The sequence below is a fragment of the Stomoxys calcitrans genome, chromosome 3 (assembly GCF_963082655.1).
Source record: "Stomoxys calcitrans chromosome 3, idStoCalc2.1, whole genome shotgun sequence".
Taxonomy (NCBI): Eukaryota; Metazoa; Arthropoda; class Insecta; order Diptera; family Muscidae; genus Stomoxys; species Stomoxys calcitrans.
Genome location: NC_081554.1, coordinates 192,241,019 through 192,260,025, shown reverse-complemented (window position 1 = coordinate 192,260,025; position 19,007 = coordinate 192,241,019). Strand labels below are relative to the sequence as shown.

The 19,007-nt window shown below is 36.3% G+C and overlaps 1 protein-coding gene and 1 long non-coding RNA gene across 4 annotated transcripts in view; both read right to left on the bottom strand.

Annotated features, from left to right (window-relative positions):
• The window catches only part of LOC106091457 (centrosomal protein of 104 kDa), a 203,777-nt gene that overhangs the window by 18,496 nt on the left and 166,274 nt on the right, over positions 1-19,007 (bottom strand). The gene's annotated exons all lie outside the window — the stretch shown is intronic.
• LOC106080478 (uncharacterized) lies at positions 2,431-2,883 on the bottom strand. Its single transcript, XR_001220218.2, has 2 exons — positions 2,640-2,883; positions 2,431-2,580 (listed from the first exon to the last, which is right to left on the bottom strand). It is a non-coding gene; the product is annotated as an uncharacterized LOC106080478 (long non-coding RNA).

The following is a 19,007-nucleotide window of genomic DNA, read 5'->3' as shown; positions in this document are numbered from 1 at the left end:
TATCGCTTGAGTGGTAGTTTGAAACTAAAATCAAACTAAATCCGGATTACATAGATCCTGTAAATCAACTGAAGTTGGATTGCAATCCATAATCGACCTATAAGACAAACGTTTATCAAAAGATATGGCTAACTCTTTTATAGGGGCCAATAGCACGTTTATATGGACATTTTTTAATCCCCTTCACCGAAGGATGGGGGTATATTCATATTGTCATTCCGTTTTCAACACATCGAAATATCCATTTCCGACCCTATAAAGTATATATATATATTCTTGATCAGCATAAAAATCTAAGACAATCTTGCCATGTCCGTCCGTCTGTCTGTTGAAATCACACTACAGTCTTAAAAAATAAAGATATTGAGCTGAAACTTTGTACAGATTCTTTTTTTGTCCATAAGCAGGTTAAGTTCGAAGATGGACTATATTTTGATATAGCCCCCATATAGACCGATCCGCCGATTTTGGGTCTTAGGCCCATAAACTCCACATTTATTATCCGATTTTGCTGAAATTTGGGCCAGTGAGTTGTTTTGGGCCCTTTAATATCCTTCTTCAATTCGGCTTAGATCGGTTCAGACTTAGATATAGCGTTCATAAAGACTGATCTCTCGATTTAGGGTCTTAGGCCCATAAAAGCCACATTTGTTATCCGATTTTGCTGAAATTTGGGATAGTGAGTTGTGTTAGGCTACTCGAATACTGGCCTAAATAGGTCCAAATTTGAATATAGGTGCCATGTAGACCAATCTCTCGATTTAAGGTTTTGCGCCCATAAAAGGCGCATTTATTGTCCGATTTCGCCAAAATTTGGAGTAGTCGACATCTTTCTGCAATATGCCACAGATCGGTCCAGATTTGAATATAGCTGCCATATATAGACCGATCTCTCGATTTAAGGCTTAGGGCCCATAAAGGGGGCATTTATTGTTCGATGTCGCCGAAAATTGGGACAGTGAGTTAGGTTAAGCCCCTCGACATACTTCTGCAATATGGCACAGATCGATCCAGATTTGGATATAGCTGCCATATAGACCGATCACTTGATTTAAGTTTTTGGGCTCATAAAAGGCGCATTTATTGTCCGATGTCTCCGAAATTTGGGACAGTGAGTTAAGTTAAGGCTCTCAACATATTTCTGCAATTTGGCCCAGATCGGTCCAGATTTAGATATAGCTGCCATATAGACCTATATATCAATTAAAACTCTTGACCCCACAAAAGGCGCATTTATAATCCGATTCCACTGAAATTTGGCACAGTGACTTATATTATATTTTGATATAGCTGCCAAAATGACCAATATTTTGTTACACACAATTGAACAATGACTTGTAGTTATTAGTATTTGGTCCGAATCAGAACATATTTCGTTATAGCTGAGATGGGGCATAGGGCATAAATTTTTCTATGGCTTTTGACGAAAGGTGGTTTACATGTATACCTTAGGTGGTGGGTATCCCAAGTTTGGCCCGGCCAAACTTAACGCATTTTTACTTGTTTTAATCTGGATTTAACTAAATCAAATCTTGTCCGTTTACTTTTATCGATTATGTACCCATAAATCCTGCAAAATATGATTTATTTTTGTATGGCAATACCTGCTAAAAAACACAGGATTTAGAACTTAAATCTCGATAAGTCCATAAATCCGGATTTAAGTCCTGTTTATCCTGCTCATTAAATCCGGATTTAAGGCCCTCGTCAGCTGATTTTATAAAGGGAAAACAGATGATCGCGCCATTGAATCCGGATTTAAAGAACAGTGTAAACAAGGTTTTAGTGGCCAATGTAAACGTACTGCAAGGTATTGTGGTTTTGTTATGTATATAATGTCCCTTTTAGACGGCACATCATGATTGTACTCATCGTGTGTACATGTTGATTACAGCTTTTGCCAAAAACGGTATAACGTTTTATTCTTTTCTTTGATTTTATTTAATTTTTCATACTTAAATTCTCATTTTATAACTTTATTTGTGTTTTTCAATATCTGTTCAATAACGTCTTTTTCAATATCTGTCAATTAATGATTACACATTTCTTTGTAAACGGTAATCGATAGACGCAAATCATCGAAAAAAATCAAATGATTTTGATTTTCAGCCATGACTGATAGTTACGTGTACATATGGTACATACACCAATACTATTACAATGACCATGCATGAGATGTGCCATGTAAACTACTCAGCAATCGTTACTTAAAACGTGGCACAGTGGAAATAAAAAAGTTTTAAAAAAGTCTGTAATGGTAGATTTCTTCAGTAAATTTTCATAGTGTAAATGTACTAAAGAAACTTTCAGAGTGAAAATTTATTAAAAAAAAAAACAAAAAATATATATAATATTTCGGACACTTTAAGTTTGCGGCAGAAAAACGATGTCCAAAATTAATAAAACTTTAAAGTTTGGAAGAAATTGCTATACGTGTATAGTAAAACTTCATACTCAATGTATTTACTCGTGATATGTCACACATGTTATTTACTTTGAAAAAATATCATTCGAAAATACATCATACAAACTCCGACCAACAATTTCATCTGCCCTCCTAGCAGTTGGGCTTACTTGGGACTGTTAAAAGGGACATAATTAGCAGTAACAAACCCAAATTCAAAACATTTAATACTCACCACAAGTTTAGATCCTTGGGTACCTTTTACCATTGAACCTTTGCTTTTTGCCAGGGTTGGTAGCATTAGGAGAGCCAAAAGACACATAATAAGTGAAAAATACTGTAATTTATTCATTATATCTCCTCCAGTGATAAAATAAACTCTGTCTAGAATTACTTGCTGCACACAATCAACTGTCATTTGTAATATACAGATTCGTTTTTTCCAACGAATTACTCATTGATAACAAACTCAGAAATTGTGGTTTTATTATTTACGTTGAATTATTGAGAGGATTCAAATATTGTCTTCAATTTACGATATTTAGAATACGTATTATAATAAAAGTATTTAGTCAGCTTTCTACGTATTTCCCAAAATAATATATAGACAGAAATACTTTATATAAAAAAAACGAAATATTTTTAAACCACAAAACGGCTGTTCTCAATATGGTGTTCCCTACAATATAATAGGGTTTAAAGTTATTGATATGGTTGGTAATGGAATATTTTTATATCAACCACCAAAGGATGGGGGTATATTCATTTTGTCATTCTATTTGCAACACATCGAAATATCCATGCCCGGCCTTAAAAATTATATATATTTTTGATCATAGTAAAAATCTAAGACGATCTAGCCATGTCCGTCCGTCTATCCGTCTGTCTGTTGAAATTACGCTACAGTCTGTAAAAATAGAGATATTGCTTAGAAACTTTGCACGGATCCTTTTTTTTGTCTATAGGCAGGTTAAGTTCGAAGATGGGCTATATCGGACCATGGCTTGATATAGCTGCCATATAGACCCGTTAAGGCCACACTTATTATTCGATTTTGTTGAAACTTAGGTTAACGAGTTGAGTTAGGCCACTCGCTATTCTTTATAAATTTGGCTCAGATCGGTCCAGATTTGGATATAGCTGCCATTTAGTCCGATCTCCTGATTTAAGGTTTTGGGCCCATAAAAACCGCATATATTGTCCGATTTTGATAAAAATTTGAGACAGTGGGTTGTGCTAACCCACTCGGTATCTTCTTCAATTTGGACAAGATCGGTCCAGATGTTATTATAGCTGTCATACGGAGCGATCTCTTGATTTAAGGTCTTGGGTCCATAAAAGGTGAATTTATTATGCAATTTCTCTGAAATTTGGGAAAGTGAGTTATGTTAGGGCACAAGATATCCGTCTTCAATTTAAGCTGCCATATAGACCGGTCTCTCGATTTAAGGTTTTGGGCCAATAAAAGGCGTATTTTTGTTCGATTTCGAAATTTGCGATAGTGAGTTCTGTTAGGCCCTTTGGTATCTTTTTTTCAATTTGGCCCAGATCGGTCTAGACTTGAATGTAGCTGCGATATAAACCGATCTACCGATTTAAGGTCTTGGGACAGTGAGTTGTGTTAAGCCCTTCGACATCCTTTTTTGTTATGGCCCATATCGGATCAGATTTGGATATAGTTGCCTTATAGACCGATCTCTTGATTTAAAGTCTTGGCCCTATAAAAGGCACATTTTTTTATCTGATTTCGCTGAAATTTGACACGGTAAAATATGCTAGGCTTTTCGACATATGTATCCAATATGGTGACGAAAGGTGATTTACATATATACCCGATGTGGTGGATATCCAAAGTTCGTCCCGGCCTAACTTAATGCCTTTTTATACTCATCACCATTGGATGGGGGGTATACTAATCTAGTCATTCCTCATAAAGTATATATATTCTTGATCGTCTCCACATTCTAAGTCGAACTTGCCATGTCCGTCCATCTGTTGAAATCACAATAGCGGTTTAACGCGTTAAGCTAACCACTTGAAATTTTGCACAGATTTATCTTATTGATTGCAAATGGGCCATATCGGTTCAGATTTGGATATCTTGAGGGATTTGGATACCGATATCCCGATTTGACTTCTTGAGCCCTGGAAGCCACAATTTTCCAATTTTAATAAATTTTTGCAGATATGGTTCTGTTACAACTTTCAACAACTGTGTCAAGTACGGTCCAAATCGGTCTATAACCTAAAATAGCTCCCATGTAAACCGATCTCCTGATTGGGCTTCTTGAGCCCCTGGAAGCCCCAATTTTTTTCCGATTTTTCCTCATATAGCTCCCATATAAACCGGTCTCTCGAAGCTCCTAGAAGCTTTATTTTTTGCAGGTTTTATAGAAGTTTGGTATGTAGAATAAAATTATACCTATGAACTAACTAAAGTTTGTATAAATTTTTGGCAGAACCCATGGTGGTGGGTTCCCAAGATTCGACCCTTAGGAACTGAGTACGCTTTCCTTGTTACTTATTATTATTGTTCACATTACATAAATTTTCTTTCAACATGGACAAGTTGTCTGCAAAATATGTATAAAATATTCACACAACTTCTAAGAATTATCCACACAACTTGTATAACTTACACAAATAAATTATCCACGTAACGTGGGCGAATAATGTGGAAAAATTTGCCACACAATGTGGATTAATTATCCACATTACGTGGATGAATTATCCACATTACGTGAATGAATTATCCACATAACGCATATAAATAAGTTAGACAACATGGATAAATTGGATAATATGGATAAATTTCCACATAATGTTGAGAAATTATGCTCAGAACGTGGATAAATCATTCACATAACGTAGATAAGCTATCCACAAAATGAGGACAAATTATGCACATAACATGAAAAAATTTTCCACATTACGTGGATAAATTATTCACAAAACTTAGATTATTTATCCACATAAGATGGATGAATTACCAAAGCAACGATAAATGACCCCCATAGTATGAAAAAATGTAAATAAATTATGCATTTAACGTGGAAAATCATTCACATAACGAAGATAGGCTATCCACAAACGTGGATAGATAATCCACATAAAGAAGATAAATTATCCATAAGAGCTAAATAAATTAACCATATATCTTAGATACATTTTGCACATAATGTGGAGTAATCGTTCACTTAACGTAGATTATGTATCCACAAAACGTGGATAAATTATCCACATAACGTGGATAAATTATGCACATAACATGGTTACATTATGCACATAATGTGGATAGATTTTGCACATAACATGGAACAATTTTGCATATGATGTGGATTAATAATGCGCATAACGTGGATAAGTTATCCTAATAGCGTTAATAAATTATCCTCATAGCGTGGATCAAATGTAAAGATAAATTATCCACAAAACATGGATATAATACCAACATAAAGTGAATCCATTATTCACATAATGTTTAAAAACGTGGATCAATTGTCCTCATAGCGTTGATAAATTCTCCACATAACGTGGATAAATTGCTCACACAACCTGTATATATAGGGTGATTTTTTTGAGGTTAGGATTTTCATGCATTAGTATTTGACAGATCACGTGGGATTTCAGACATGGTGTCAAAGAGAAAGATGCTCAGTATGCTTTGAAAATCCTAACCTCAAAAAAATCACCCTTTATTATGCACATAACATGGAGAATTATGCGTATAACGCGTATAAATTATCAACATAAATAATGGTTAAATAATGCACATACCGTTGATATATTATCCACCTAATATGGATACATTATCCACATAATGTGTATAAATTATCCATATAATGTAGATAAATTATCCACATAACATGGATGAATAATCCACAACACGTGGATTAATTATACCCATAGGTTAGGGTTAGGTACTCAGTACAGACAATTTTAAGTACATTGTGATACCACGGTAGTGACAGGCCAAGAACTCTGGTGGGAATGAACCCATAATCCCCGTGGATTTTTTAAACGTGGATAAGATAACGTCGATAAATAATACTCATGAGCTTGATAGATTATCCATATAGTGTGGATAAATGATCTAAACAACATAGATAAATTATCCACATTACGTGGATATATTCACATTAGGTTTTTTTTCACGTAACCAACACGCAGAGGATGTCCCCTATATATGCAGTGCATTGCGTTGGCAATTAGGAAAGTTAAGGGTTGGAGGGGGAAAGAGGGAGTAGTGTTTATTGATATTCGTCTTAAGTATCGGAATGTCAATGTCGGTGGGAAATACATTAGCCGGAAGTCGATTCCACAAACGAATGGTTCGGGCGAAAAATGAATTTTCTCGGTAATGCATGGTTCGGTCGACTGGCCAATCAATTACAAACGGGTGTGAGTTCCTGGCAACTCTTGTATTCCTGGTGAACATCCTTACGTCAGGGATAAGAAGACGAATATCCCTGGAACACACGCCATGAAAATAACGATATCCACATTCCGACGGTGTTTAAGAGAAGCAGTAGAGTTAGATACTCTACTGTGCTCAATCAACACCATCGCTCTCCGTTGAACCCAGTCAAGTAGCTCCAAGGATTATTTTGGAGCTCCTGTCCATATATGACAGTTATATTTCATACTCGGCCTGAGAAGATCAGAAGAGGTGAAATATTTCTTGCACCGCTTTAATAAGCTCAAACACTTGAATGCTTCTTTCGACACTTCGAATACGTATTTTGACCAAAGCACAACACATTGTATCTTCATGTCCAGAACATCAAGAGCATCTGACTGCTCAATATCTATACCGTCGATAGATATCGACGGTTGTAGTGGGTCAGTGAATCGCTTGTGAAACAAGAAACAGCACTGCGTCTTCTGTGCGTTAAAGTTTACTCTGTTTATACTACCCTACTCGGAAATGGCCAACATATCCTGGGAGAGCGTCTCATCCATAATGCGTCTCCTGTCCACAATTTCTTGAGGACTGGGCCAGACCCTATCAAATGTCTAGGAGATATCCAGTGCCACGACCTTTCTCTCACTAAACTGGTGGATAGAGCGACTCCATCGTTCCGACGAAAATGCCATTAGGTCTCCCGTAGATTGATTTCTGCGGAACCCATACTGGGTATCGCTACGAAGGCCATTGGACTCTAAGTATCTGACAAGATGATGGTTAACCATAATCTCCATAACCTTGGAGAGAACGGCATATCGCCGTTAATTCGCAGGGTTGTTCGTCCCAGCTTTATTGGGGATAGGCTCAACGTTCGCAACCTTCCAACGCGCCGGGAAAACTCCGCACGGTAAGCAAGGTTGAAAGGGTTGCGTAATGGACGAACAAGCGTCGAATAACACTTACAAAGGACAAGTGTTGATATACCTTTTCGGGCCCGGAGATATATTAACGTCGAGTTCCGCAAGGACCCTTTTAACTCCACGTGTTCGAAAGGCATCGAACTAGGAACACTATCAATCACGGGGAGAGCTTGATTGCTAAACGGCAAGGAAGAATTTTCTGCAAACATTTCAGCCAGTACATTAGCCTTATCAATCGGGTCAGTGAATACCTGATCATCCTTAACAAGAGTTGGGATTGCCGATGGGTTGCCCTTTACTCATTTTATGAATGAACAAAAGCTCAAAAAGTGGATATGTATTCTACATAACGTGTAACATAAGGTAGTTAAATTATCTACATAACGTGGTTAAATTATCCGAATAATGTGAATAAATTAATCACACAATATTTTATCCACATATCGTGAATAAATTAATCACATATATTTGATATATTATCCACACAATATTTTTTCCGAATCAAGTACATATTTTATCCACATATAGTGGATTGTTTATCCCCATAAATTGGATAGTTTATCCATATATCGTGAAAATTGTATCCACATAACGTGGATAAATTATCCACATAACGCGGATATTTTGTCCACATAATGCGGATATTTTGTCCACATAATGTGGGTATTTTATCCACATTACGTGAATATTTGATCCACATCTTCATAATGTGGATATTTCATCTACAAAACATCCGCATATAGTAAATTTTTTTCCACTATCCATGGATTGTTTATCCGCATATAGTGGATAACAAAAATTTTAGATCAAAATGCCTTGGATTAATTATCCGCAGGTGGTTTTTTCATGAAATAAATTTTCCACACTATCCATATAACAAGAAATAGTTATGCCATATCGGACATAATGTTGATTCATTATCCACATTTAATGAAAGCATAGCATAGCATTATCTTGCAGTCACTATAGGGTATTTAATAATTTACTCTATTGCGAAATGATTTTGATTCATATGGTCTAAAATAACCATAAGTTATTTACACCGCTTTGTCATGATTTACCGTTGTTCTGACACCAATACCAATACGTTGACTGACTCCAATACGTATAAAACGCTGATGATTTTTCTCTAGACCATTTAGTTACAGCGTGTATTGAAATCGTTCTAACGTTTATTGCAAATACTTTTCTGTGAAATGCATTTAAAGTGGATTTTACTTATATCGTGTGTAATTCTATGCACTTATGCAAATGCTGCACGCTCAAAGGGTAGTAGTTCTTCGAAGTCTAAAACCGGAAATATCCAACGAATCAAGCCCGCTACGCACACAGGGAAAAGTTGGTCTAAACCCGGAAATCGCCTTTCACATCAAAGAGTCAAGCCTGCTATACACACAGGGGTAAGTTGGTAAAGTGATGCAAAGGATTATTAAAATAATTGAATATAGGCTATAGGCAGCAGATTATATAGAAACAAGTAAAAAAGGCGTTAAGTTCGCCCGGGCCAAACTTTGGATACACACCACCTCGGGTATATATGTAAACCACCTTTCGTGAAAAATGTAGAATTATGCCTCCATAGCAGCTTTATCGAAATATGGTCCGATTTGGACCAAATTTGACACGCATTTTGAGAGGTGTAATAACTACAAGTCATTGCTTAATTTTGTAGAACAAAATATTGGTCTTTTTGGTTGCTATATCCAAATACAGAACCATATACGACACGGATGTCGAAAAACCTTAAATAAGTCACTGTGTCAAATTTGAGTGAAATCGGATTATGAATGTGCTTTTTATGGGGCTAGAATTTAAAATCGAGAGATCGGTCTATATGGCAGCTATATACAAATCTGAACCGATCTGGGCCACTTTGAAGAGAGCTGTCGAAGGGCCTAACACAACCCACAGTCCCAAATTTCGTTGAAATCGTACAATAAATGCGCCTTTTATGGGTCCAAAACTTTAAATCGAGAGATCGGTCTATATGGCAGCTATATCAAAATCTGGACCGATCTGGGCCAAGTTGCAGAAAATTATTGAAGAGCTCAACGCAAATCACCGTCCCAAATTTTAGCGAAATCGGAGAATAAAAGCGCCTTTTATGGGCCCAAAACCTTAAATCGAGAGATCGGTCTATACGGCAGCTATATCCAAATCTGGACCCATCTGAGCCAAAAAGACGAAGGGACTAACACAACTCACTGCCCCAAATTTCAGCAAAATCGGGTGATTAATGTGGCTTTTATGGGCGCAAGACCCTAAATCGGCGGATCGGTCTATCTGGGGGCTATATGAAGATATAGTCCGATATAACCCATCTTCTCAAGGCTCAATGGGCTCAAGAAATCAAATCAGGATATCGGTTTATATGGGAGCTATATCAGATTCTTGACCGATTTGGACTGTACTTGGCACAGTCATTGGAAGTCACAACAGAACACTACGTGCAAAATTTCAGCCAAATCGTACAAAAACTGTGGCTTCCAGGGGCTCAAGATGTCAAATCGGGAGATCGGTTTATATGGGAGCTATATCCAAATCTGAACCAATATGGCCCATTTACAATCCCCAACGACCTGCATCAATAAGAAGTATATGCACAAAATTCCAAGCGGCTAGCTTTACGCGATCGATGGCTATTGTGATTTCGACTGACGGATGGACGGACATGGCTAGATCGACTTAATATCGAAACAATCAAGAATGTATATACTTTATGGGGTCCTAGATTAATATTTTTTTACAAACGGAATGATTAGATTACTATACCCCATCCTATGGTGGTGGGTATAATATGGATGACACTAATTTAGGCGCTTATGATACAAGCGTTATAAAGTGAAATTAAATGAAAACTTCTTCCCAAAGAGGTGTAGCACTGCGGCACGCCGTTCGGACTCGGCTTCAAAAAGGAGCTTACATTTAATTCGTACTGCACTCCTTGATATGTGAGAAGTTTACTCATGTTGCTTATTGGAATGTTCATGGGCTAAATTTGCATTTGCAAATGAAGAGTTAGCTTTTTTTTGCGTATAGTCGTTTGGTGCGCTTTTAACATACCGCTTGCTTAAGCATGAAGCCATGCTGATGGACTAATGTTTCCAATTACCAATTTCAGCAGAGGCTTTTATAATTTCAAGGAAGACGAAACTATAGAACATCTACCGCGTAAGTGTTTCGCACTGCCTAGCAAAAGGAGTTCCACCTTAGATTCTTATTTCCTGAAAAACTTCTTTGAATTAGCAGTTGTGATAACTTTTGCAAATTATTAGGATTTTTTAATCGATCTTCTTTCTCTTGTTACTACGGTACAGCTTGAATGAAAATATCTAAGAGAGTCTGATTGCAGATTGCCACTATAACCTAACCTGTTTTATTCCAAAGGTCACTGTCTTTTTTTGAGTTTTCTACAGTTCTAAGTATCTGTATAGCCAATAGCTATTACTATAGAATCTAAAAAAAAGTTCTTCATCAGATCTATAGAATCAACTGATTGCCTATTATTAGTAGAAGAGGTATACGAAGTCATTACATTTGTCTGAATCACTTTCAAAAAGGGTTTTCTTTTTATTCAGCCACAATTATGACTGGCTGTTTATTATAAATATATATTTCTGTTGCAAATATGATAAAAATAATAAAATCCTAAACATTCTCAGTTCGCTTTCATACAGTAAAGATTTAAAATATACCTAAACGGCAAAATGAATTTGAAATGGATGACAATAATATCCGGCTTAGTCTTACATATTTGTGTGACAAAAGTTTGTGGTGCCAACGGCTCCAAAAAGGACTGTGCTCAATATTCCTCGGGCAGTAAGATATTAAAGGCAGTAAGATCTGAATAGAGAATTCAACTAAAACTACTAAATTTCTCTGAGATTTAGTTAAATCTATATAGTCTTCAATTTGATTTTAATATTTTTTTCATCTCATTTCAGCCTTCAAGCCGCCGATATAATCCTAATGCAAAAAGATTAGTAAATGTAAGTATATAAATAAAAATATTTTATTGAGTAAGCAAATAATGACTAAGGTGGGGAAAGGTTAAATTCTACTGCCATTCGTAGTAGTATTTAAGCTGTATGCTTGCGGCAACGATTTTTTAAAAATTGTGTATATGTGATTGGGGGATTCCCACCAGAGTCTTTGGGCTCTCACTTATGTGGTATCAATAAATCATCATCTTCCATTAAGGAACAGGGGCAAATTTCTAACATATAAATGAGTGCTGGCCGATTCAAATTTAAGCTCATTGATAAGAGGTCTCCTTTTTAGAGCCGAGACCGAACGGCGTGCCGCAATTCGACACCTCTTTGTGAAGAAGTTTATACATGGCTGCCATACCGAATGGTACAGTACCTCACAAATGTCGCAAGCACTAAGAGGGAATATCCACCACTGAAATTTTTTCTTATGTTCTCGCCAGGAATCGAACCTAATCGTTCAGCGTCATAAGCGGACATTAAAAGGAGATTATTCTCAAAAACTCTCACGCTAATGGATGGTATTTTGAAGTTAACAATTAATCAAATATTAACATTTCGCTCCCCATGTTTGTAGAGCCGCCACATTCCATTCCCACATTAGTTCCGATCGGAACTAATTGCAATTCAAATGAAAGGTATTGGGGAGTAGTGTACGAATTTGAAATAAAAATTTTAGTCAAGTATCAAACGCTTCAGTACAACAAGAAATTTAAATGTTAGGTATTTGGATGTAGAAACAAATTCTTCTCATAAAGGGTGATTTTTTAGCTATTATCTTTTTGGCAACATTAATTTAAACAGCTAACGCACGTTTCGTGTTTTGTTTCACTGTCAAACATATTCAGTTTGGTCTATAATTGTACCATGAATCGTCTTACAAACGAACAATGCTTGCAAATTATTGAATTTTATTATCAAAATGCGTGCTCTGTTAAGAAAGTTCAACGCACGCCTCTTCTATTGAACGACGAAGCTCATTTTTGGCTCAATGGGTACGTATATAAGCGGAATTGTCGATTTTAGAGTGAAGTTGAGCCAGAAGCATTGTAAAAGCTACCAATGCATCCAGAAAAAGTCATAGTTTGGTGCGGTTTATGGGCTGGTGGCGTCATTGGACCGTACTTCTTCAAAGATGAGACGAATCGTAATGCAATTGTGAATGGTGAGCGCTATCCTGAGATGATATCCAACTTCTATTGCCCAAAAAGCAAGAGCTTGACTTGCGTGACATATAGTTTGAACAAGACGATGCTACATGCCACACTCGTAACAATGGACTTATTGTGAGGCGAGTTCAGTGAAAATTTTATTTCACGTTCGGGACTGGTCAGTTGGCTACATTTGTAGACCTTATATCGAGAGATCGGGCTATATGGCAGCTATATCCAAATCTGGACCGATCTAAGCCAATTTGAAAAAAAAAATATGTTGAAGTGCCTAACACATCTCACTGTCCCAAAATTCTGTGAAATCGGACAATAAATGTGGCTTTTATGAGTCCAAGACCTTAAATCGAGAGATCGGTATATAGGGCAGCTATATCCAAATCTGGACCAATCTGGGCCAAATTGAAGAAGGTAACCGAGTGGCCTAACACAACTCACTGCCCAAAATTTCAGCAAAATCAGATAATAAAGCGCCTTTTATGGGCGTAAAACCTTTAATCTGCAGATCGATCTATATGGGGGCTATATCAAGATATAGTCCATCTTCGAACTTATCATGCCTATGGGCAAAAAAAGAACGTGTGCAAAGTTTCAGCTTAATAGCTCTATTTTAAAAGACTGTGGCATGATTTCATCATCCAAACGGACAGACCAGCGGAAATGGCTAGGTCGTCTTGGATTTTTACGACGATCAAGAATATAGGGTCGGAAATGGATATTTCGATGTGTTGCAAAAGGAATGACAAAATGAATATACTCCCATCCTTCGGTGGTGCGTATAAAAACGAACCTGTGAAAAGTTTCAGCTTAATATCTTTATTTTTATATATTGTGACGTGATTTGAAATAGCGAGGCTAAGTCTATGGGGGGCCCCACTCCCAAAACCCTCCCAAATCGGACATATTTACCCACCATGGCTATAAGGGGCTTAAATGAAAGGTATTTCGGAGTAGAGCAGGAATCTGATATCTATATTTAGAGGCAAGTGTCTGGGTGGCAATCCCGCCCCCAAAAACAATGTCAAACCGAACAGAGGTTAACATGTCCGCCTTTGACGCCGAGTGCATGGGTTCAAACCCCGGCGTGGACATCAGACAAATTTTCAGCGGTGGTTATCCCCTATTAATGCTGGCTACATTTGTGAGGTATGTTGCCATGTTAAAACTTCTCCACTAAGTGGTGTTGCTATGCGGCACGCCATTCAGATTCGGCATAAAAAAGAAGGAACTCTATCATTGAGCTTAAACTAAATCGGACTGCACTCATTGATATGGGAGAAGTATCCCCTGCTCCCCGTTTAATGGAATGTTGATGGGGAATTTTGTTTTTGTATTGGGAATAAGGGACTCAAATGAAAGGTTTTTAGAAGTACACAGATAAAAATGTCACGAAAATTTTTTTAATTAAAAACTTAATTGGTTATTAAAATTTGTTCAATTAAAAAATTAATTCAATCAATCATTTTTTTACCCAATCCGGTTTTTTTTCAATTACGATAGTGATTGATATTTAGGCAATTTTCAATAAAAAAAGTTAATGGATTTAATCAGTTTTTTAATTGAATCTGACATTTTTCATTTACGATCGTGATTGAAATTTTTGTCATTTTCAATTAAAAAGTTAATGGATTCAGTAATTTTTTTTAATTAAGTGGATATTTCGGAAATTTCAATAATATTTTCAATTGGATCAATAAAAAAATTTGCTAAAAAGTCTTCAGGGGATCGGTCTACTCCATCGATCACGGACATAGATTAATGGACAATTATTTAATCATTTTCTTTATTTAAATAAAGAACAAATATTTATTCCTACTAACTAATGAATTTTTTTTATTTAATTTTTCCCATTCTAGAAACCATCTGATACTCTTGTTCCACCACCAGTAAGTAAAAAAAACTTTAAATTATTGGGAAATGATCGCATGCATCATTTATAAGATCCCTAATGCAAAAAAAAATATTTATATTATCGAATTAATATAATTTTTTATTTTTTTTTTTCCTATGACAGAAACCATTTAACTCATTTATACCACAACCACCGCCACCGCCGCCACCACCACCACCACAAAAAGTAAGTATTAACACGTAAAAATTAATCAATACCAAGTAAGGATGGGCTGAAACCGGGCAAAGCCGACCTTTTAATACCCACGACCACCTTGGGTATGGCGGCTAAGTCTTCGAAGGTAATATCTGTTTTAATTTAATACCTAGAATTTCGACCAAAGTCCTTGCTCATTCTATTGTTGTGCAAAATTTTGAGTAGGTCGATTGATAATTAATTATTGCAATATTGGTCCAAATAGGATGAACAAACCTTTTTTAAGGCAAGGTGTTCATGCAATATAGAATGTGTGGTGGTGGAAGAAGTGCCTAAGGATCCCTCTATTTTAAAGTATCTCACTTAACGGGCATTATAAGTTCACGCACAGCATCAATGTTCTCTGGTACAATGAACATTCTTGGACGACCTTCACGGAATTAGATTTTGAGCGATCATCGCCCACGGATGAATTCACTAAACTAGCTTTTTACAGTGCTATAGGATGGTTCTTCAACGCCACATAATTCATCAATGCACTCATCAAATTCATCAATGCTCTCTTGTCAAGAAAATCCATGTCGAAAGTTGTGAAAAATGGTCGCGTGAAAATGTTTACGAGTTAATTCCATATTTTACCAAATTAATTTTTGCAAGTCATTGCAAACAACACATATGATGGTCGTTCGTCAAAACGTTCTGAGTACAATTAAACTAGAGAACGTCAAACTTTCCAACGGAAATGTCAGATTGCAGCTGACAACACTTGGTGTTGCCTAGGCCAGAAACTTATATAGAAGCCCTCGTACGAAATTGAAGAAGACTAAGTTGTTGAAGTTTTCTACAATATGCTTAGCCTCCCAACCTTAACCGTCTTAAAAGCAGGTTGTATTAGTTGTTAATATCTGTTTGCAATCAGACTTAGGTTTTTATGCTGTCTTGCTCCACCATAATTAAGTTTGCTACTAATATGAACAAGCAAAAGCGTGCTAAGTTCAGTTGGGCCGAATCTTTTATACCCTCCACAATGGATCGCATTTGACAAGTTCTTTAAATGACTTTTTGGAATAGAAAAACACCAATCATAGAAAAAACACCACCTCCAAAATTTCCGGCCAATCGAGTATTAATTGCGCCCTCCAAAGGCTCAAAAAGTCAAACTGCGAGATCGGTTTATATGGCAGCTATATCAGGTTATATACCGATTTAGACCATACTTAGAACAGTAGTTAGAAGTCATACCAAAACGACATATGCAAAATTTCCACCATATTGGATAAGAATTTCACCCTCTAGAAGCCCAAGAATTCTAATCGGAAGATCGGGTAAAATGGCGGCTATATCAGGATAGCGCAGAGGCCACCGTAGCGCAGAGGTTAACATGTCCGTCTATGACGCTGAACGCCTGGGTTCGAATCCTGGCGAGACCATCAGAAAAAATTTTCAACGGTGGTTTTCCCCTCCTAATGCTGGCCACATTTGTGAGGTACTATGCCATGTAAAACTTCTCCGAAAGGGGTGTCGCACTGCGGCATGCCGTTCGGACTCGGCTATAAAAAGGAGGCCCCTTATCATTGAGCTTAAAACTTAAATCGGACTGCACTCATTGATATGTGAGAAGTTTGCCCCTGTTCCTTAGTGGAATGTTCATGGGCAAAATTTGCATTTTTGCATATAAGGATATACACTGATTTAGACCATACTTAACACAGTTGATGGAAGTCAAAATAAAACACGTCATGCAAAATTTCGGCCAAATCGGATCAGAATTGCGACCTCTAGAAGCTCAAGAAGTCAAGACCCAAGATCGGTTTATATGGCAGCTATATTAAAACTTGGACCAATTTGGCCATTTACAATCCCAACCGACCTACACTAAGGGTATAAAACAATAGATTTTAAAAATGTTATGAAAAATGCCTATTGCTTACCTTAAAACAAAATTTTGTGTTAATTGCTTAATGTCTTCTTTTTTCAAGCAATCCTTTAAACCACAGGCACGATTGCCCACTAGGGTAAGTAAAAAAATTTGTGGAAAAATATTAAATCAGAAACAAGTGTTATTTTGAAATTTTATTTTGCTTTGTTTCATTGGATAGCAAACACATACGCCATCGGCCCCACCACCACCAGTAAGTAAATTTATTAACAAATTTTAGAATTTAATAATAAAATCCATTTCTCCTCAATATTTGTAATGTCAAAATGTCGCATAATTTTGTTTATTATTGATTGTAGGCACCAGATCATTTAACCCATATTTCCAACAAACAACAATTAGTGAACACACCACCAGGTTTCAGAGCACCACTTTCGGCAAAAGTAAGTGTAGTTAAATATTTCATACAACAAAAAATCACAATGACATAATTAAAATCTTGGAAATAAAATAAAATAAAATAAAATAAAATAAAATTCTTACAAATTAAACAAAATAAAAAAGGAATGAAGAATAAGTAAAATAAAAGAAGTGTGTTACAATTTCGCCAATTAAAAATGGATAAATTATGTTTTTTTCTCTTTTTAAATTTTTTTTAGAAATTTAATACCACATCTTTAGGTAATCGCCTGAGAACTGGAAATAACTTTACTGCTCATGAAATTCGAAACAACGTTAATCAGGTATTTTTTTGTTTTACAAAATATTTTAATATATATTTCAATGTAGAAGTCTTTTTATTATTTAACTACTTAGGCCACACTATACCCAGTACAAATATTTATGTATATCACTAAAATAGGATAATATATATGCATTTTTTTTTTTTAATTCACAGAGTCCAAGCAGGAATGTGACGGGAAATTTTCACATAAATGGAGGTCAAAGAAATGTTACAAAAACTGCATTCAATTCAGGGGGGAAAGTTAATACGGTAAGTATTTATTAAGGTAAGGTGTTGTAACATCAGTGCGGCACTTGGTACATTTTTATACCCACCACCATAGGATGGGGGTATACTAATCTAGTTAATCCGTTTGTAACACCTCGAAATATTCGTCTTAGACCCCATAAAGTATATATATTCTTGATCGTCTCGTCGTTTTGAATCGATCTAGCCATGTCCGTCCGTCCGTCTGTCAAAATCAGGATAGATGTCGAACGCGTAAAGCTAGCTGCCTGAAATTTTGAACAGATACTTTATAACGGTTCAGATTAAGATATAGTTCTCATATAAACCGATTTCCCGATTTGACTTCTTGAGCGCTTACAAGCCTCAATTCTTGTCCGATTTGGCTGAAATATTGCATGTGCTGTTCCGTTTTGACTTCTACCAACTGTGCCAAGTACGGTCTAAACCAGTCCATATTGATATAGCTCCCATATAAACCGATATCCCGATTAGACTTCTTGAGCCCCTGGAAGCCGCAATTTTTGCCCGATTTGCCTGAAATATTGCATGTGCTGTTCCGTAATGACTTTCAATAACTGTGCCAAGTACGGTATAAATCTGTCTATAACCTGATATGGCTCCCTTGTAAAACGGTCTCTCGATCATCCGTGTTCCTAGAAGCTTTTAATTTTAATTTTTCAGATGGGTTATTAAACAATCCGTCGTTGAGCCGTTGAGAAAAGAGAAATTTTGGCAAGATTGGTCTATAAATGCAATTGCAATATATATATATGGCAGTTGTATCTAAATCTGAACTGATTTCTATAAAATTTATCAGTAATGTTGAGAGTCGCGAGAAAATCATTCCTGCCAAATTGCGAGAGAAACGATTAACAATCAAGCACTTGATTGTAATATTTCTCAAAATTTGACGAACATATATATGGGAGCTACTTTAAATCTGAACCGATTTGGACCAAACCCTATAGATATTGTGGTAGTCGTCGAGGAAAGCGTTGAACAAAATTTTGGGGAGATTGGTCAATAAATGCGCTAACAGTGGCTTTAGAAGTAAAAATCAGGCGATACATATATATGAGAGCTATATCTAAATCTGAACTGATTGCTATGAAATTCGCCAGTAATGTCGAGAGTCACAAGAAACTCAATCCTTTCAAAGTTCGACAGAATCGGTCGGTTAAATGACCACATTATTGCTTTATTAGTTCAAATTGGACG